This window comes from Triticum dicoccoides, chromosome 7B (assembly GCF_002162155.2).
Source record: "Triticum dicoccoides isolate Atlit2015 ecotype Zavitan chromosome 7B, WEW_v2.0, whole genome shotgun sequence".
Lineage (NCBI taxonomy): Eukaryota > Viridiplantae > Streptophyta > Magnoliopsida > Poales > Poaceae > Triticum > Triticum dicoccoides.
Genome location: NC_041393.1, coordinates 655,664,380 through 655,686,374, shown reverse-complemented (window position 1 = coordinate 655,686,374; position 21,995 = coordinate 655,664,380). Strand labels below are relative to the sequence as shown.

General features: G+C 44.1%; 1 long non-coding RNA gene across 6 annotated transcripts in view; it reads right to left on the bottom strand.

Moving 5' to 3' along the window:
* Window positions 1-21,875, bottom strand: part of LOC119338042 — a 27,148-nt gene extending 5,273 nt beyond the window's left edge. For 2 of the 6 annotated variants that reach the window (XR_005163758.1, XR_005163762.1), the window contains exons 1-4: window positions 4,858-4,950; window positions 4,063-4,164; window positions 3,877-3,984; window positions 3,015-3,100 (exon numbers count right to left, since the gene is read on the bottom strand). This is a non-coding gene — a long non-coding RNA (uncharacterized LOC119338042). Of the gene's footprint in view, window positions 1-3,014; window positions 3,101-3,876; window positions 3,985-4,062; window positions 4,165-4,857; window positions 4,951-17,662; window positions 17,757-17,845; window positions 18,033-19,153; window positions 19,240-19,839; window positions 20,043-21,052; window positions 21,175-21,467 lie in introns of those variants that run through there. The other 4 variants (XR_005163761.1, XR_005163757.1, XR_005163760.1 and 1 more) reach the window with 4 other exon arrangements.
* Between the last annotated feature and the right edge of the window lie 120 nt (window positions 21,876-21,995).

Sequence of the window (21,995 nt, the reverse complement as noted above, 5' to 3'; positions counted from 1 at the left end):
GAAGTATAAGTATTGGTCTTGGAGTCCTTATTAATCTATGTTTCCTTTCCTTGCATCTCAAGTTAATAGTTTCCAATATCATTGTCATCAAACCATACCATTTCTATAGTATCCCTGTTGTTGCTCGAGTAGTTCTCCTCAAGGCCACTGTCCCTTCAGCCTGATCCCCGGAGAGATGGAAATCACATCAGTACTACCTTGTTGTTCCGCCAGTGGCTGATCTAGTTGCTCCACCTATGTGCAATACCCTCACCTCACCCTTTAGATGCTCCTCTTGCTCTGCCACCTCGGCACAGTACCGTTCTGAGCCAGCACACACTTCCGTGAATACACCTTTAATAGCTACTCTTGCTCTGTTGTCCACCTCGGCCCACTACCAATTAAGTCGTTATCGATGTGCCAATCTGCACATCACCAGTGGAAGCCGATGCTTCTATCACAGGAGCCACAAGAGGTACTATTGAGCCACCTGTTGATGGAGTCCTAGATTAGGGGTGTTCAGCATGTCGGTTGCCCATCCTTTGGGTTGGGCCATGTAAACCCCCCGCGCCCAGAGCCTATCATTGGTGGGCCTCGTTCATCTGGTCCAGAAGCTCCAAGAAGGAATGACACGAAGACTTGGTGTATACTCCAAGGCGTAAGATAGTCCTCAGCACATTTGCCCTAGGTACCCTCGGTATGTAAATAAGCCGAGGTGCCAGGGCCGTAGAGGGGAAATTCATTCACATACGATCTCGCGATAGATCACCTATACTTTGTACCCCATCCACAATCAATACAAAGCAGGACGTAGGGTTTTACCTCTTCAAGACGGACTGAACCTAGGTAAACCTCGTGTCCCTTGTGTCCTTGTTACCACCTAGCCAAGACTACCAGATCGGTACCCTCTACCCGAGATTCGCCGGATTAGCTCCGACATTGGTGGCCCATACAGGTCCCTCTGGAACCGAAGCAACTTGATGGCTTCAAGCGTCGAGGATCAGATTGGCGCTGACATAGCCTCTGCGTCGCATCTCGGCTTAACCGAGCCACCGGAGAAGATCAAAACTCCAACCATCAGTCGAGACATAGAGCTCGATGGTTCAGACCCTGTCGTGGCCTCCTCCACCATGACACTAGATCTGGCGAAGAGCGCCAAGCTATCTCCGTCTAAGCACCGAGGATCTACTCGGCTTGGGACAAAAACTACAAGTTGTCAGATCAAGCCTGGAGCTTGGATCCGACGATACAATACGACGGCCTGACAAGCCAGGTTCCGTCGAAATTACCAGGGACAACATTACATTGACCGCGGAAAAACTTATCGAAGGTGCCGATGCCAGATTGGATTGGGATGAAATCTTCAATCCCACCCACCTCCCATGTCGAATACCGCACAGATAAATCGGGAACAACTGACATCTAGGATCTAGCCCTTATCATACAAAAGACGAGGGAGATGACCCGGAAATTCTAGACACGACTTTAGTCACGAAGAACCAAATCCCACACTGCACGGATCAAGAGGCATTGGCAGCCTTCCGTGACAACACCCTCGACGAAGGGATCATGAGAGAATTCCTTCGGTGTGAGGTGAAGACATTCACCGAACTCTCCAACATGGTCGCTAAATACTACAACATGGTGGACGCCAGGACAGTCAATGAATGGCGCGAGAACGTCAACACGGAATTATCCGAGATCGGAGAAGAAAACAGGTCTGCGCCATAACCGACGATCCAAGCGCAGCAGCACCAACTGGGGCGACGAGCATCCTTCTCAAAAGAGAGGTCGATCCAGCAACGAAAGGTTAAATCACAGCTAGACACCATGCTCGACGAATCATGTGCCATCCACTCCGCCTCTTCGGATAAACCGGCCACCCACAAGCTCAGGAATTGCTGGGTCATCAGACAAGTGGCAAAGGGAGGAGTGGAGTATCTTGACAACCCCGACATTCATGAAAGGTGAGGTGAGATAATCAACTACAACCAAAGGGAGTACCCATCCGAGGTCAGGACGTCCTTATGATCTACCAAACCTACTCACCAATATCAGAAAACAGGTGGTTGGGCGTTCCGATCACCTTTGATCATCAAGATCAACCGATAGGAGCACACAACCAAGGAGTTGCGGCTCTCGTCCTAGACCCTATTATTGATGGATATCGCTTGTCAAAGGGCCTGATGGGTGGAGACAACAGCCTCAACCTCATATACAAGGATACTTTACAAAAGATTTAATTCGACAGATTTGGCATCCAGCTGAGCAAGACAACCTTTAAAGGTATAGTCCCGGAAAAAGAAGCACGGTGCACTGGAAAAGTTATGCTTCACGTAGCGAGTCGAGGAGTTAGTCTTTGACATCGTCCCATTCTGGAGCGACTATCACGCGTTGCTCAGGCGACCGGCATGGGGTAAATTCCACGCCATACCCCGCTATGCATACATGAAACGATGCCGGGACCGAACGGTGTCATCACAATAAGCAACCCTGATTGATCATTCGGGGTCGAGGATAAGACTGCAGCTCTTGCCCTTGAGGCAGAATCCGAGGCTTTGGGAACTAGATTCATATATGCAGATACTTAACCTAAAAGAGAGCACTCCATATAGTAAGCTGGAAAAAAATTTACAGTTCGTAAGCTATCTAATATTGTTTTGATGATACTGATGTCTTCAACAATAGGCATAGATGTCATCATTTCTTTGACAGATGGAATAAATTCGTGGATGGATGGGTGAGGTTCGATGCCTGCTTTTCATGTTTTGCCAGCACATAAGCAATTCCAAGTCTGGATCAAATAATATGCCTTTTAGCAAACCAGATCACTGGTGAACAACCTGCACCAAGAGTTGAATGCTATGCACGCTGGAAGAAGCGAATCAATTTATGTGCTGATATTATTGCCAGATTGCAGCAGATGATCAAAGAGGCTTAAATATGCAATTGTAATTGCGTCAATGACAATGGAGAGGAAGAGAGCAGTATCTAGCCATTGTGAGTGGGCATTTTATAAGGTGATGTCCCCTTACGATTGCAACCCTCGCCGTTGCATGTCTCTGCCCTGCCTGCCCTCGCCATGAAACAACCTCTAGTTCGGTCATGCCCTCCCTTGCCTCTGGTGATAGAGAACACATAGCATTTGAGCATCTATTGTCAAATTGTGTGGCTATAGCCTATAATAGTCGGAAAGACTTGACACCAAAAAGCTAAAGGAACCACATGTTAAAAAAATAGCTAAAGGAACTAAAGCACAACAACCCATTGCTGCAACGTAGAAACTGGAGATACAACAATATTATTCATTCCAAGATTCAGATGGACCGTTTCACAACAGCTTTGGCAGGAAGGCTGCTCGCCATTACATTCAGACCCACACTGAATGCAAGACTGTAAAAACAGGCACAGTAGCTTCGCATGATTATCAGAAGCGTACAAGTGAATTCGTTCAATTTTGTTCCTCAAGTATTTGAAAGACTTCTACTCAGCATGCATCTCATTTTTAGGATTCACTATGAAACACTCGTGCTCCAAGTTTTAAACTCATCAATCTTATGTTCGTAATGAAACTGAAATGGCGCTATGACACAGTAATTTTTTTGGGTGTGTGAACAATACAAATTCTGTCTTGACTTCATTCAGTTTCCTGCCGCGGAGGCTTTCGTCACAGGCAAGGCTAGCCCAAAGAGGCTGCCGAGTGGCATCATAAGAAGATGCTTTGCCCAACTATATATTTGATTAGCATGCATGTTCACTATTTTCAGCATAGACTGAATAGACCATCTCATTTAGGTACCTCATGCAGCCGAAACAGACCAAACACAATCGCAACAAGAAGCATGCATGGTAAATAAATGTCTCCAGACAAGAATTAGATTATGGATAAGTACGGACCTTTGTTGGTACGTAATCTGCTTCAGCTAATCGGTCCAGATTGTCCATGAAGTACTGTGCACAGTCAGGAACTTGCAGCAGCAGCACACTTCCACACAAGCAAGTTTCCTACAGACGCATTTATTTTATAGTAAACCTGGTTGTTTGACAGTATACACATTTACAGAAATATGAACTTCTTTTCACCTGGATGGATGAATCTTCCCATAGTTTTCTTACATCCTGTATGGCTTCTTTGTTAAGGGGTGGGTAATCCAACCTGATTTCTGATAGTTTTTATCTAATCTCCTGAAGATAGGAGAGCAATACACTATAAATAAATAAACTTCATACTCTCAATAATACTCTATACTTGACAAAGCATGGATCGTAGTAGCCTTGCCACGACATGAGCGACAATATATTTTTCAGATATCAGAAGAACAATGTATAAAGTTTGCATTCTTTCTCTGAAGAAATCAAGAGTAATACTCCCTCCGATCCAAAATAAGCGTCACAGTTTTGAACTAATATTAGTTCAACCTTAGTTCAAAGCTCTGACACTTATTATGGATAGGAGGGAGTAACAAGAAAAGAATATATTCCTCAGTTATCAGAAGAATAATGATTTTGTGGGAAATCAAAGGAGCGATACATAGAAAGGACAGGTTAGAGACCAAACTTGGTATACTTCATTTGGCTGAATCATCTACAGTTGAATTCATATCCGAGAATGACAGTGGAAAAGCAGCAAAACACAATACTGCAGCAGAGCTTAAAGCATGTGCAAGGTCTGAACAAGTTCGATTATAGCCTAGTTCTGAGTGTTAACTGTAATGCTGCTTCAGCTGTAACAAGTTGTTCATGTTGCAAGATATTGGTGTTTATGCCCAGCCCAAATGTATCTCTACTTACTGAACAAAATAGGATGCCTACATGATCCCCACCAAGCAATAAGAGGAAATATTATATTAAAACACACACGTTCCAGTATTGGCATACTTTGATTGTCTGGTACACGCTGACATGGATGACTGCCGTACAGCCCTTGAGTTCCGCCTTGTCAAAGCCAGTTCGGAAAAGAAGCTTTATCTGGAGATAGATGTTCAGGAAAAAAAACCGTAAGGCATACTATTTGTCACAGGGATAGTGACTTTCCAGGGAAGAATACAATGGGATTCTTGCCTGCTTAAATATCGTGGACCTTCCTGATTCTCCAGCCCATTAAAACAAAAGCATCACATATTAGGAACCAGCCTTTCCTGATTCTGAAGCAGGTTAAAGAAGACAGCTATCGGGAATTGGTCCAACTAATATTTTGTTGCTTCATTGATCTATTAATGACAATCATGATAAAACTTGCATTTTTTTTTCAAAACAAAGGTGATACACAAATGAACCTGAGTAGGAAGATTTAGTTCAGTGAACCAATACATAGTGAAGATACAAATAATTTAGGTCAGTGAACCAGTGAATTTGCAGCTGCCCATCTTGACCTGAATAAATCAAAAGCTACACTGTGGGTGATTCTATTTTGCAAATGAAAAATCATATAGTGCAGTGCAAGTATTTATATTACATTCATAGCTTCCAACCCTGCCCCTCCTCCTTCAGACCTCTCAACATGCTACTTAACAAGATCATAAATCTTCTTGTATCTGCACACATAAAGCACTAAATGTCCAGATTACTTAAAGCACTGCATAAAAGCGTATGTGTGCATGCATCTACCAAAAGAGAAAATTTGTAGCATATAAATTACTAGTGGCATGTGTGAGGTTGTGGGATCTGCCTTTGCAAGCAACGAGAAGGGGGTGCACCAAGGCATTGTATGAGTGCCATGACCATGCCAATTCAATCTTTGCAAGCAACACAGGAAAATAACCTAGGAAAATCAGAGTGAGATCACCTTGTTCTTAACTCTTCCTCAAGATCCTTCCCCTTCCCTTCTCCGTCCGATCTGCACACATCTCATTTAGAAAAACACGTAAATCAAGAAATCAAAATTCGATAATCAAGAAACCAATGAAATGAAGAGGCAAAAACTGGGTGGAGAAGATGGCGAGGGCAAAGATGTGCAGTGATCGGTAGCCTAGATTGGAGCTGAAGGACGACGGCCGGTGAGCAGTGATCGGTAGCATTGGTTGGCAGGCACAAGCGCCGGCGGACCGGCTTCCCATCAGCAGCATCATGGCCAAGCCCAACTTTGCCTGCCGCTGCTCACCCCGATGACCCGACCGCCCTATGGCGCCAAGCCTACTAGTTAATCCTTGATTAGTAGGTTTCCAAAATAAAATTTTAGATTGGGCTTCTAGAATAAGTTCGGGTTGGAGCAGCTTATTTACATAGCCAGCCATAAGCCCCAAAAGAACTAGCCCTAGAATGGTGTGGCCAAGCGCAAGCATCGTCACCTTGAGACAACTCATGCGTTGATGGTCGCTGCCTCTCTTCCACCCCACTTTGGGCTGAGCCTGTCTCCCCTTCCGCCTATCTCATCAATCTTCACCCATCCACTGCTTTGCAGGGTGGTGTTCTTTTCGAGCATCTGTTTTATTGTTCTCTTGATTATCAATGCTTCGTTTGTTTGGTTGTGTTTGTTGACCTTTTTGCCCCCATGAATGCACCAAACTAACCGCTCAATTTTTGCAAGGTGTCTTTTTAGGATACAGTGATGAGCATAAGGGATATGATTGTTGGGATCTAGTTGGTCGTCGGATGCGTATTTCTCGGGATGTGACTTTAGATGAGTCGCGGCCCTTCTACCCACGTCAATCTTCCTCGACATTTTTGGTGGATGATATGTAGGTTGAGACTAGGAAGATAGTGCATCAGCAGACGCATCCACAACGCGAGAACGAGTATAAAAGTGAGGAAAAAATGGAAGAATACGAGGAGGAAATCACTAGGATAAACTCAGGTGATGAAGACGGGAAGTCATCGAGGATGAAGGTGCAGAACCGCTTGTTTTGCTCGACGAACTAGGGTTAATGACATCCTACATACTTTTCGGCGCGGGATCCTCCATGGCAGTAGATTCATCCTGTACACCGCGATTCTGATGCCTAGGGCTCACCGGTTCCACTTCAAGGATATCTGGCCAAATTTTGATGGCTTCCACCAGGCGGTTGCCGATGCCTAGCATGTGTTGTCGCACCTTGGCCACAACGTTTGGGTGTCCTGCTGAAGCATATAGCCAACACACTACAGTCGTGGAGCAACCAACATATTGGTAGCATCAAGGTACAACAGCTCATGGCAAGGAAATCATTTTCCATCTCGACGGTTGTCCCAAAGGAGTTTAATTTGTGGAAAGAGTTGAAGCTTAAGCTGCTTGGGTTGGTATCCCTCAAGTGCATCATCACCCGCCACCGCTTTGCTTCCACTACCTAGCCGAGGGAGACGCAAGCACACACTACTTCTACATCCATGTGTGCCATCGCCACTCCAAAAATCACGTGGTCGGCATTGCCCGTGACAGTGGTGTTGCCTTGACCCATGAGGATAAAGAGTAAATGCCCGCAGACTATTTGTCCATCATGGGCTGTGTCATGCCGCCAGCCCTCGTAGAGTGGTTTTAACAGCTCGCTTGGGAGATCATCAAAGATGAGCTTGTTGTCGTCGTTCACCAGCTCTATGCGCTTATAGCAGGTAACTGCGTCGAGCCCACCGCTACCCTCATCGTCTTGTTGCCAGAGAAGAACAAGGTCAATCACTTCCACCTGATCTATTTGCCACATACCTTTGCCAGGCTTTTCTCCTAGTTGCTTACTCTCTACGTCGTGCCTCGACTCCCGAAACTAATCAAGGAACACCAAAGCTCCTTCATGCTCATCGACAAGGGCTTGCAAATTCGACCCTTTCTGGACCGATACATGGCTGGAGGGGCAATCCAGCCAGCTCGTCGCATCAATGCCATCTTCCGACAACACATGCACCGTGCATCAGGCCCTCGTGAACCATTCATGGATACAGGACATTACCGATGCGCTGACAATGCAAGTCGTCGGGTCTACCTGCATCGGCATCATCATTTGGGGAACATCACCCTTCACGACAACGTAGCAGATCACTTGCTTTTGAAGTGGACATGATTTCATCTGAGAACTCCGAGTACCATGATTTCTTCCATGGGCTTCATTTAGCCCCCGTCAACAAAATGTTGTGGAAAGCATGGGCAATTATAACATGCAAGATCCATATGTGGCTCACCGTGTAACACCATCGTCAGCGTCGCACTCTGGTCAGCTACACCGCATGCCCCTCTGCTCTAGTGCCCCTCAAACAACCAAGCACATGTTCACCAGCTGCTACTTCTCGGCGGCAATCTGGCAAACATTGTTCACCTCTTCAATGTCACTACCGCACACCCACCCCGGGGTCCCTTTTCAACTAGTTGATTAGTTGTCAAGCAACCGTCCCTTCTTTGGGGCGTCATGATCTCAAGTTGGTAGTGTAGCTCGCGTCTGGACCATTTGGAAGGAACGCAATGCCCATGTCTTCAATGATCGGTAATCTATACCACGGTCTGGAGATCCATATCATCTGCACCCTTTGCTTCAATCCTTCTATCTAGAAATTGGAGCTCGTCTCTTCGACATCACTGTTGCCCCCAGGGAACGGCGTTTCCCTTTCCGACTAGTGGATTGGTTGTTGCACTACAAACTCAAGTCGATGCGGTTGCTCGCATTCTAGACCATCTAGAAGGAACACAACGCATGGGTCTTACACATGTTAAAATAATATATTATAGTCATGTACCCTTTATATTTTCCTTGTTACACAAGGGGTTTTCTGCATATTGTACCACACATGTACATGTATAGCCTATGACCACCTGGGAATACAAGTTGCACATTCCTAACATGGTATTAGAACCTAGGTTTTCTTTCTCGCATGCATAACTCGTGCTCCTCTAAATCAATTTCGATCCAAGTTTCTAATCAATGTTTTTCTCAGGCCAGTACGCTCACGTGCAACCCAACCTCCTGCACTCGCCTGAGGTCTTCTTCTCAACGAATGTCGTCGTCGCTCTGCTGCCTCAAGATCATGGTAGTCTCTCCTTCGTCGTCCAGGCCTCTCCTGCCCCGATGAATTCCCAAAGGCCACCGCTCTCGTCATGCCCTTCCGAACTCGATACCTCCACCTCCACCGTGCTCCCCACTGGTGGCCACCTCCATCGCGCTCACAACGGCATGCTACCTCTTCAGCATCTCCAAGTAAGTTGTGCCTCATCTTCATCTCTAGGAGGCCAACGTCCCACCGCTCCAAGAGGTCACGCCTTTACGCCGCTCCAAGATGTCCCGACGTTCCAGCTGGTCGACGCCTCACCGTCTTCTAAAGGAGGCCGACGCACATCCGCAATCACCGCGATGTCCGCTATTGCAGGTCAGAGTCTCGGCTCCCTCTTCTGCTACACGCAGCACCTCAACATTGGACTTTGCCGCCAGACCTCACAGACGGCAGCCTATCCTGTCGACATGCCTCTCTAGGGGACCATGCCGCTTCGCACGCGCCCTGTACGCTGCTCTTCCATGCTCCGTTGCTCTCTTCTTTCATAAGACAAAAGGCTAATTCTATAAAAGAGTAGAAGAACAAAAAAAAGGTACAATGTCTTCATTGGACACAATTTCTCTTGTTGTGTGGTGGCTTTTTAGGGTGTCGCACATGCATCGCCAATCGATGCTTGGTGCTCCTCCGTCTATGACGTTGCTCACCCCGGTGCCTTCCATAGGCTACGATAGTGGCTCTACAATGACTCCTCTCGCGACCTCTACAAGCGGTGATGGTTGCTCATGGCTTTCATCAGTAGTTTTGGTGCACATCACTCCACCGACTACGTCATGTGCGCCTTCCCTTTGCAATTGGTCCTCGTGTGCATGTGACCTCGTCTCCTCCACCAACTTCTATAATAGGTACCGGTCATCCTCTAGGCTTACACAGGTGGTGGCGGCCACTCCTCTTCTGGTGATTCTACGTCGACCACTTGAGCAGTGTCCTTCACCTCGTAGGAGATTGCAGGACTTCTGACACCTACTTACTGTTTCTGCTTGATCATCACCCGATGCTTCTTCGTTGACCTCCATAGTTAAGCCCCTGACTACGACGGAGATTACGCAACTTCGGCATCTGCTAGCTCCTTCTTTTGGTTCTCCATCGACAGGTTTTGCAAGTTTTGCTACTGATTCTTCTGGTACTGAAAACACTTTTTACACAATCAGGTACGCCTCCATGGATCCTTGGTACTGGAGCGTCTTTTCAAATGACTTATGATTCTTCCAGTTAGTCCTCTATTCGACCTATAGATTCTCATGCTCATGTTCTTACTTTTGATGGTACTTCCCTCCTAGTCGATAGTCGAGGCACTCTTAGCACCTACAAAGCACGGACACGCCAGGAATTGCCGAACTGCCGTCCTAATACGCCGGGATACAGGAATACGGCGGGATACGCAGATTTTGGAGTATCCCCGAAATTTGAATTTAAAAAAAAACTATTGGGATATGCTGGGACACGTTTGGGATACGGCCTAGCCAAAAAAACAGCCTCGACCCATTATAGGAAACCCTATTTGCAAGGTCACGACATAAGGAAGAGGCACTCCCTCCTTGCCTCCCAGGTCGCACAGACGGCGCCGCCACCTCCTGGACTCGCCCCCACCGCCTGGACTCGCCACCACCGCCGCCGGTGCGCCTGGATTCAACCGGCGACTGTCCCCTCCAGCACCTGCAGCCTCTCCTTGCAGCCGCAGGTAACCCAACATCATCTCCTCATTCTTCTTCAACCTCTTCCACTTTTAATCTTCAGATGCTTGCTGCTTGGTACTGTACTACTGTTTGCTTGCACTAAGTTATTGGGTCTGATGCTTGCTGCTTTCTGCTCTTTGCTTGTGTTGCTGGCTGCTGCTGTTCTTGATAGGAATTGATTGCTTGTTGTTGGCCTGATAGGTACCAAACCATGGCATCTGCGAGCGGCACAGCCGGTAGCCAATCATTCGTGGGTGAGAGTGAAGGGCGTCCTGGTCCTGGTGCTGTAGATCCCAGGTATCCTTTGTGGGCGTATGTGCACTTACACCAGAAGAAACAAATGCCGGTGCTGCTGTTGTTGCCCTGGTAGCAGTGGAGGAAACACCAAGTTTCGTTGCAATTTTTGTAAGAAAATTTACCCAGGCAGCTATTCAAGAGTGAAGCCCCATCTTCTTTATATAACAAAGAAAGATATAGCAACCTGTGACAAAATTCCACACTCTGCATTTGAGCAACTTTCCAAAGAAGATAGAGCAGCCACTCAACTCCTTGAGCATGGTGCAACAAGGCATACAATTCCTTTACCTCCCAATGATGCATCTGCTCCAACAAGAAAAAGAAAGCAAACCGCTATACAAGAGAGTTTTAATGCTGAAGTCTGGCAACAAACTGATGCTCATGTTGCTAGAATGTTTTACACTGCAGGTGTGTAATTTTGTGTCACAATCTTTTCTTTTCTTGTCAAGCATGGTTAAATTTATGTGTTGCTGATTTGATGTGTGCGTATTGCAGGCTTCCATTCAATCTTGCAAGGAATCCCGACTTTAGGGCAGCCATCATCTTCATTGCAAATAATAGCTTGAGTGGGTATGTGCCTCCAGGATATAATTCATTGAGGACTACTCTTCTTGACCAAGAGAACAAGCACATTCAGAGAAGCCTAACCCATTAAATCAACATGGCCCAACAAAGGAGTGACTATTGCAACTGATGGCTGGTCTGAACCTCAAAGGCGACCCCATTTTAAACTTCATGGTTATGACTGAAGGTGGTCCAATGTTCTTAAAGGCAATTGACACCGAGGGAGAGGTAAAATCTTTGTACCAATGTTCTTAAAGGCAATTAACTTTGTCTTTTGTTCCTTTTTGTTGCATATATTGCTTGTTGACTTGTCTTCAACTCTTCATTGTTAGATAAAAAGCAAGGAATACATATTTGAGAAGCTGAAGGAAGTCATTGAGTGCGTGGTTCAAGTGGTCACCGACAATGCTGCAAATTGGTAAGTTGCTGGGTTGATGATTGAAGCAAAGTACAAGAACATCTTCTGGACTCCTTGCATTGTGCACTCTCAATCTTGCATTGAAGAACATATGTGATTCAAAGAACAACAAGGGCGACAATTTCCATCTTTGGTTCATCAAAGAGGTGGCTGATGAAGCAACTTTTATCAAGAACTTTGTCATGAATCATGGCATGAGGCTGTCTATGTTCAACGAGTTTAGCAAACTCAAATTCCTTCAAATTGCAGAAACTAGATTTGCAAGTGTTGTGATCATGCTCAAGAGGATTCTATTAATTATTAAGGATGCACTTGTTCAAATGGTTGTTCATCCTAATTGGGCTGCTTATACAGAGGATGATACAACTAGAGCTCAAAGGGTGAAGGGGCTTGTCCTCAATGATATTTGGTGGGACAGAATTGAGTACATTGTTTCTTTCACTGAGCCTATTTATGCAATGATAAGGTTGGCTGACACCGACAAGCCATGTCTCCATTTGATCTATGAGATGTGGGATTCCATGATAGAGAAGGTAAATAATTAGTTGCTTCAAGCCTTCAAGCATCTTTTAATTCATTAGCATGCTGTTTTCATTTGTGGAGCATGCTGATTTCATTTGCTCTTTTGTTCATAGGTCAAAATACCTATCTATCGGTTTGAAGGAAAGGAACAAGGTGAAGAGTGTATCTTGTATGACATTATTAAAGAGATCCTTGTTTCCCGTTGGACCAAGAGCAATACCCCTTTACATTGTCTGGCTCACTCACTAAACCCAAGGTAAAATCTGAATTTGCTTGCTGATTTGTTGTTTCATACTTTCATTGTTTCTCATTCAAAGTTCTTAACTTGAACATGCTTGCTGATTTTGTTTACTTCGTATCATAGGTACTATAGTCCAGCTTGGATTAATGAAGTCCTTAGCTGTATCAGCCCCAATGATGACCATGAAGTTACAGAAATGAGAAACAAGTGCTTTCGAAAGTTCTATCCAGATCAAGAGGATTTCAAAACCATCAAGAAGGAATTTGCTGATTTTGCTCCTTTCATGAATGCCTTCGAAAATCCAGATTCTATTGAATGAGCTGATTTTGAACCTAAACAATGGTGGGGCACTCATGGAGTCAGCACTAGGCTATTAAAAAATTTCCCATTGAAGGTACTTGGGCAGCCTGCATCTTCCTCTTGTTGTGAAAGGAATTGGAGCACATATGGTTTCATCCATAGTGCTGGAAGAAACAAGCTAACGCCTGCTCGAGCTTCTGATTTGGTGTACACACACAACAACCATCGCCTTCTTTCAAGGAATTCTAAAGCATATCAAACTAGGCCAAGCCGAATGTGGGATGTTGGGGGAGATGGAGTTGAGACTTTTGCTGGTGTTGGCATGCTTGAATCTGCAGATCTTTCACTTGATGAACTAGAATTGGGGGAGGAAATCATCGATTCTCTCATTTGAATCTACTGCCATTTACTAATTTAGGCTTCTGCCATGAGAGAATGAGAACATCAGTCATTCTCTCCATTTATCTTTCTAGTTATGTAATGAACTACCTATTTGCCATTTGAACAGTTTGTGTTTGAAACTGTGTGATGTGGCCATCTGAGCCTTGTTGTGCTCCCATTTATCATGTTTTTAGTGGACTATGTGAGCTTGTCAATTTGTCATGGTTTTTATTTGTAATATGGTGTTCAGATTGCTAAACCGTTCTGCAATTGGGAGCCAAATGGCATTTCAAATTGGGTGAGCAAACCAAAAGTCTTTACTCTTTTGATGTGTTCATATTGTCTTCTGGTTATGTCTTTTATTTTTCTAATCTTCTTTGTTGTTTGATGTGTTTTGCAAGATGCAACTTGCAATGACATGGGAGGACGAGGATCAATCAAGTACTTGATAAAAGAGCCACCAAATGGGGCAGTATTCTCTATTCTAAACTCTTTTTCTTTAATTTTCTGTCTTAATCTATATTATATGGCATATTTTTATTTTATTTTATATATACTCAACGTATCCCTGAATGGCTGTTTTTGGAAAATGTCGTATCCCGTATCCTCATATGCGTATCCCCGTCCTTCCGTCCCCGTGCCCGTGCTTTTTAGCTTAGCACTTCATATTTTCATGCTCCTTCTATTGCTCATGTTCATCCATTTACCATGCAACTCATTTCAGGTGGTTAGATTATTTCACTCTGGTTTTCTGATAGCAAGATTTTTTTCTGGTAGCATTTTTTCGCTCTGGTTGTAGGGTCACACTCAACTTTGATACTTGTTCTGATTAGGATCCTCACATGGGTGGTCTACTTGGTGCTTGCCCTCAGCACTGTGACTCCCAGGGCCTCTAGGAGCTCGACTGGCTTCACATTCCCTTCGCTGCTATCGACAGTCTCCTTGGAAGGAGGCAATCACTACTATATAATCTTTACAGATGATTTCTCCTGACACACATGGAGATATCTTTTATGTTTTCTTGTAGTGAAGTCTTGTCTATTTGTAAGAAGCTTTGTTTTTATCCTGATGCTCACGCTCAAAATGGTGTTGCTGAGAGCAAGCAGCGTCACCTTCTTGAGGCGGCTCGTGCATTAATGATCGTCACCTCTCTTCCACCTCACTTTTGGGTTGAGGTGTTTCTACTTCCGCCTATCTCATCAACATTCATTCTTCCTTTTCTTGACAGGGTGGAATTCCTCTCGAGCATCTTTTTGGTCGTTCTCCTGACTACTAAATGCTTCATTTGTTTGGTTGTGTTTGCTACGTTCTTCTTGCCCCTATGAATGCACCAAACTGACTGCCAGACTCTATTGAATGTCTTCTTAGGTTAAAGTGATGAGCAACGGATATCGTGTTGGGATCTTGTCAGTCGTCGAATGCACATTTCCCGGGATATGCCTTTTGATGAGTCTTGTCCTTTCTATCAACATCCATCCTCTCCTTTGGCCTCCCCGATTGAGGATATTTATTTCCTCACTTTTTCCAATACACCTATCACTCATATATTGCCCTCGTCCAACCATCCCATCGTGTCTTCCCGTACTACTGTTGTGGACCCCACACCTTCGTCACCCACGACTTCACCTTGTTCATTACCTGAGGCTTCCCTGGTGATTCGTGTGTTATGGATTCTTTACTAGAATGGTCATCCGTGTGTTGTGGATTCTTCTGTGCGTTGGCAACACACCACCTCCGGCACAGCCTACTTATGGCTTCCGAACTCACCCGCTTCCACCTATTGACCGCTATGGTTATTCTAGCACCACTCTTCTCGAGATGACTTCTTATCGTGACGTTGTTGTTCATGCCCAATAGGATGGAATCAGAGATTGATGCTCTTGCGTGCATCGGCACATGGGATCTCGTTAACCTTCCTCCTTGTGCTTGTCTCATCACTTGTAAGAGGTTCTACAAAGTTAAGACTCTAATGGTTCTCTTGAGCACTACAAAGCTTGTCTAATAATGGGAACAGGGTCATGACTATAGCAAGACATTTGCTCCTATGGCACACATGGCCACTCTTCGCACACTTTTTTGATTGTTGCATATCCAATGCCATCATCTCCTATGATTTCCTCACCTCACTTATAACAAGATTCTACACCTTCATCACCGGTGGCTCCATTGTCTCCATCACTTGAGTTTGTCCCGGTGATTCCTCATTGGGCTTCGCTTGTGGACCGCGTGTTATGGTTGCGTGTACTGATGCGCCATCTTCCCCGCCTCAACCTACTTATGGCTTGCATCCTCGTCCGCTTTCGCTTGTGGACCACCATGGTTTTCCAAGCGTTGGCGCTGTTTTTCATCCCATATGGCATCTTGTGATGACAGAGGAGATTGTTGCTCTTGAATGCAGCAGCACGTTGGATCTTGTTTCTCTTCCTCCTCGTGTTCTTCCCATAACTTGTAAGTGGGTCTACAATTTTAAGACTAGCTCTGATGGTTCTCTTGAGTGCCACAAAGCTCGTTTTATGGCTTATAGCTTTCAGTAGGAGCATGGTCTTGATTACGATGAGACTGTAAGCTCTTGTGAACCATATGACCACTGCTCGCACACTCGGTCAAACTTTGAGATAGTTTGACCCTCCAACAAAGTTGGAAGTACACTCTTTAAAGGACGGAGGGAGTATGTTCATACTCGTGAAGACCCCGAGTATTTTGCCTTTGTGAAGGTCTTAGTGTGCAGTTTCTTATGCCTGACCTTGGACCTCTTCGCTACTTTCTTGGGATTGAGGTCTCTTCTTGCTCAAAAAAAGTAATCCAGGATCTTCTTGCTCGTGCTGCCCTTACTAACAAGCGCATTGTTGCAACTCCCATGAAGCTTAATGTTCACCTCCATGCTACTGATGGTGACCCTTTGTCTGATCTGATGCTTTACCGCCATCTTATTGGGAGTCTTGACTATCTAGCTTCCTCTCGCCCAAATGAAGAAACAAACTGCAGTGCCCCTATTCGAGTGCACCTCCTCCCCGCGGCGCTGTCACACCACCGTCCTACTCTACTTTCCACTATATGCTCTGTGGCATTGTCATCATTGCTAGGATGGTGGCAAACTCGCTACAATGCCTCTCGCACGATGTCTCTAGAGCCTTCATCCTCTCAAGTGGCATGAACGGCCGAATGGGACAATGCTGCCATGGCTGATGGCATGCCCTCTCTCAGATCATGAAGTGTTTGGGTATGAGATTAAGAGAAATACGGGACAAGAAGATGATGGCTAGCGCATTGGGGGGGTGAGGCATAAACAAAATTGTTGAGATGAGTTAGGCTCGCTACGGTCGGTGTATTCTTCTCCAATGTGAGTGCCACGCTTTTGATGCAACAGGACCAAGTGGGATATAGTCATACTCTTTCAAGCCCAAACGATAACTTCTTTCTTTGGCAAATTTAACCAGTGCTTTTAAATAATAATTTGATCCAAACACTAAAGATAACGTTGACCATAATTCTTTATATCACACTATATTTTAGAATCTAATAATAACATTCAAGGCGAATTTGAAAAGTGTTTGAGAATTCAATAAACGTTCACAAATACAAAAAATATGTTTGCAAATTCAAAAAATGTTTGCGAACTCGAAAAATGTTCATGTATTCAAAATATGTTTGTGAACTCAAAAAATGTTTACGGCGAATTCTATATTTACAGAATCTAAATAAGTTTGTGAATTCCAAAACTGTTGGTGTATCTCTCAGATTGTGAAGTGACCAAGAGAAATACGGAAAAGGAGATGATGACTAGCGTATTAGGGGAAGTGAGGCCCAAACAGAATTGTCGAGATGAGTTAGGCCCACTACCAAAATGGTTGGTGTATTCTTCTGCAAAGTGGGCCATTGCAAACAGGGCCGAGTGGGATATTAGCCATACTCTCAACCCCAAATAATAATCTTCTTTCTTTCAACAAACTTTAACCCCTACTTTCAAATAATAATTTGACCCCAAACACATAGCGCTGACCATAATTCTTTATACATCACACCATATTTTAGAATCTACCAAGATGTAAGCCATATGAAAAAAAAGGAACATATCTACACATGTAATTAACATGTAACGATCATATAGGGAGGTTTTCCTAGATGTCTAGACCCATGTCTATACTCTACAATATTGTACGTTTGTAAATAGGAAGGTGTGGCTTTGCAAAAAAAAAACTTACGGAAGTAATTGCTACTCAAATAGTTATGTTTGGTATTTCAAAAGGAAGATATAATGATAAGGTGTTCAACAAATATGCATGCATGTCATGACTGAACAAAACAAATATCATGATAGATACTAAGAAACAGAATGCATACCGCCACTAGCTCCGTCAAGGAATGTTGCATGATAAATAGCCCGCCATGCTAACTCAGCAGCTTCCTCAACTGACATGTTGAATTGAATTTGTAACTGAAATGTAAAGCACAAACATAAGGGATGCAACTTCAAGATAATATGAACAGTGAGCAAAGCAACATATAGAGGTATAAAAAACATACCCCCCATGCAAGATACCATAAGCATACAGACAGCTAGAGAACCTGCTTCCCTTGAGCCTTGCGCCCTCGGTATCAACATAGTACCAATGCATTTCTCTTTTGGAATAAGCTCGCACATATGCCCATGTGTTGCAAAGGGGCATAAATATTCTAGCAGTTCAACACCTATCATCTATGATTTGAATTTCTGGTAGAGAAAAGAGATGTTAATTTTCATAAAAATCCTGATGCTATATACAACAATGAAACTTTGCCACTATATCTACCATTGTTGTTAAACTGAATCAAGGAGGTCAGCATATAAAAGTGCTAAGACATATCAGAATAAGTATTCCTTGTACGTTTAACAAAGCAGCCATGTAAACCATACTGCAAGCAAGATAAGTACCACAAAAACACTAAATGTTAAGCTCCTGCTGAGTAGGGTCATATACATTAATCACAATGCAGGAGAATTTCTCCTTTATCCTTGTTAGCAGCACACAATTATAACGAGTACCAGACCCCACAAATACATCTATCTAAATCATCCAAACTCACATGTATCAATAATACACCTGCAGAACCCACAGAGGGGTCTGCTGATACAGAACCATTTGACAACCGAATAGATAAAAATACATTATGTCCTTGGTGATGAAAGAAGGATTATCTATGGCGGCATCTCTAGGCTACCATCAAATAGTAGCAGAATCAGACTGTTTAGAAGTAATCAAAGCATGTGGTGGAGGAAGTACTTGGTGGCATGAAGGAGCTGCTGTTTTTGCGGATTGCGTTGACTTGATTGTGGAGATAGGTACGGTTCAGTTTGCTCACTGCTATCGGGAGGCCAATGGCGTCGCACATGAGAATGCTAAGCATAGCAATGAGAACCATTTATCATGTAATTGGGTAGATGAATCTCCTTTTATTCATGAATCTCTTGTGAACGATGTAAGTTTGCTTATGTGATTAATAAAGTAAGCCGTGAAGGCATTCCCTAAAAAAACATAAAATGGCCAGGTTAGCCTGTACCATATATAATTTCTCCCCTCCCGCTGCACAAAAACCAATTGAACCTATTGTTTTCAATCCAACAGCAATTAATTTGCTCTACCCAATTGTGTTTTGCTTGCAGCAGCTGCTAAATTTAGTTGTAGTGTCCATAAACTTCAGAAATTTAGATGGGATATACATGGCAACGTGAAAGCTAGAAATTCAGTATTGGCCATGTTTTGAATTAGGTAAAACCTGCCACACTCGCCAACATTTTGTTAGCAGTATGCTTAAAATCCATGATTAGAATAGGAAGGCAGCACAACTGTTCACCTGTTACAGTAGTTAGTAATAAAGTCGAGCGCTTCTTCCATGCATGAAAATAACACTGATTTTTAGTCCAGTTGAAAACAGCCTACCTGAAAAACCATAGTATAAGGCCATGAAAAAATATACTCCGTTGATTTATGTTCATTCCAATCCAATTAGCATAACTAAAGAAACATAGTGTACACTGACTAGATACAATCGACATCATGTTAGGGCTGTAATCTAGCACTGCAGCTTGGCAACTAACAAGTATCAGATCAGACAAGGCAACGGCAACTTAGTAGCAGTATAGGTTACCAACCAACAAGCTAAACAAAATGAAATTATATACTCTCAGCACAGCTCAAGAAAGGCAGGTGTGCATCTTTGCTCCCTAAAATAATAATAAATTAAAGAGCCTGAAGTGTGTTGTTTGTCAAACCTGTCCTGTTTGTGTTCATAGTAAACTTGATATGTCCCTCTCTAAACTTGCATACTACACACCTAACGTTCGCAGTCATGAAGATTTAATTCTGGTAATTAAATAGATATAATACCGTAGTCATCACTCATCATTATAGGTTTCACTTTTTGTTTGCAAACTTTGCAGACAGTACGTACATGGCAAGGTAATAACGATGGAAGCTAAAAATCATGTCTTTTTCAAAAACGACGGAGACGTATTTAGTTTGGCATGTGATCCAGCGTACCTCAGATAGCGCACCAGCGGTCGGTGTTCCGGCGAAGTAGGTAGAATGGCAAGATTGTATGACGGTATATGGAGCATTGGCAGTCGAGGTTCAGGCAAAGTTGGCAGAGCGGCGAGATTGGATGCTTTCATAGAGCCCTCGATGCCTTCTATGTGGCAAAGGAGGGCAGTTCATGTGGACAAAAGAGGGACTTAACACTTTTCCTGATGTGAATTAAGGGAGATGTAAATTAAGGATAACCACATATTAAAGAATGGCTTCTACCGGTTCCGTCCAACAAGTGCACAAAGAATAGCAGCTCTTTGACTACAACGACATTATGCGCTAGTACATCATGAAGAGACCTCCATTACATAACTGACCATTACGCGAACAGACAACCATATCATAACTTTGACCATCAATATATGTATAAACAGTTAACAGTACAACACAAAAACAGTAAACATGCTGGACCAACACGTCAAAATCATTGATCGAAAAGCATGGAATGCAACAAAAATGTCCGGCTCTGTACAGACCAACACACCATTGTTTTGTTCAAAGCTAAAGTTCAGTTGTGCACTTAAACCCCACATTTCAACCACAATATATTATGAGCAGACAGGAATCCTTGAATAGAAGGATGCACATCTAGATCTCACATGCTTCAAAGATAGATTTGTGTATCTTGCAGGGCATCCAGGTCCCTAGCTAGTAACTTAGTTGATCTTAACATAATTGGAGCAATTTCCAGTAGACTTGAATATCACCTATTCTGATATGTTTGCTCTGTATTAACAGTGAAACAATTTGCTTGATGGATGCACTTCATCGTAAATTAGGTGCTATGCTTAGCAAATAAAAACAAAACCTAAAGGCTACAATAATAATCCAGAATTAAACCGGGAACTTGCATTGTGCGGTAAGGGAAGACTGCAGTTTTAGCCCCTCACAGATTTTCCTACCAACTATGTCTCATCAATTTTTGCACGGAGAGGATCCAGTCATGTACAAGCTACCCGGAAATTTTCTATGTACGTCTACGTCCTAGTGTGTCATCTTTATCAGATTAAATCATCAAAGCAACGCCCATCTGACAAGTAAGCGGAGAGAATGTCGATTGCCTAAGATCAGCAAGACTGTCACTGAAGCCGAGTATATATAGGTCACAAAGGAAAAATTGCGGTGGATGGTTGCATAAGTTTAGTGTCGAGGAAGCTGCAATGCTGACCTGGATACGCTGCGACAGAAGGTAGAGGTGCCTACCGGCCGACCACCGTGCATCATAGAAAATGGAATCAATAGGGGCCGGCTGCAGCCGCTGCACTGAACTTGACCAAGCATATCAGACTCCTGAAAAGTGTGAAGTTGCAACAGAAATAACATTTTATTAGGAATTCATCAGAAGTAGCATAAACCTATGGTTATGAAATACAGACCACTATTGAGCCTGGACACCTCCTTGAATATTATAATTCTTGCAATGGACTATTAAACATGGGGTTTGCAATCTATGAAGTAGTGCTTATTCACATTAAAAAAAATTGAAAGCATTACAGACTATCTAGCAAGGATTGAAGAGTTAGCAATTACTATTTGCATAGAATAGTAGTTGGTGCATGAATCAGAACCAGTGGAGATCCTACTTGTGTTCGTGAATCCTGAAGGTGTTCGCAATAGCATCGGGGCATCAACGACAGAAGGGCCAAGATCAGAGAGACCGGAGCGCTACGAAGGTCAAAATCATACATGTGCGCGCGCAGAGGTAAAGAGGACGGCAACGGTAGCAAGCCTCTAAAGCCCTTGGACCGGAGCGGCGCGAATCCTGAAGGTGTGGCCGGAGGAAAGACGCGGGCGAGGGACGCGCCGAGCAGCGCAGGCCTCCGAAGTGCGGCGCCAGGGAAGGAGCGGCCGGTTCCGCCGTCCTGGCCTGGCAGTAGCTCCAGAGCTAGGGTTCCGCCGGCTGGTGAGACTGGCAATTTAGGAGGATTTTTGGGGGGCGGAGGAGACGGGGAGGAGATTGGGGAATCGAAGAGGAAGAGGCGGCGCGGGGATGTGCCTGCCGTTGCCGTGCCAGAAGAGAAACTGGGTTGGAGTTGGGCTTCGTTCGGCCATATGTTGAGGCCCAGGCGGGCGTTGGAATCGGGCGGCTTCGTTGGAGGAAGTACATTTTA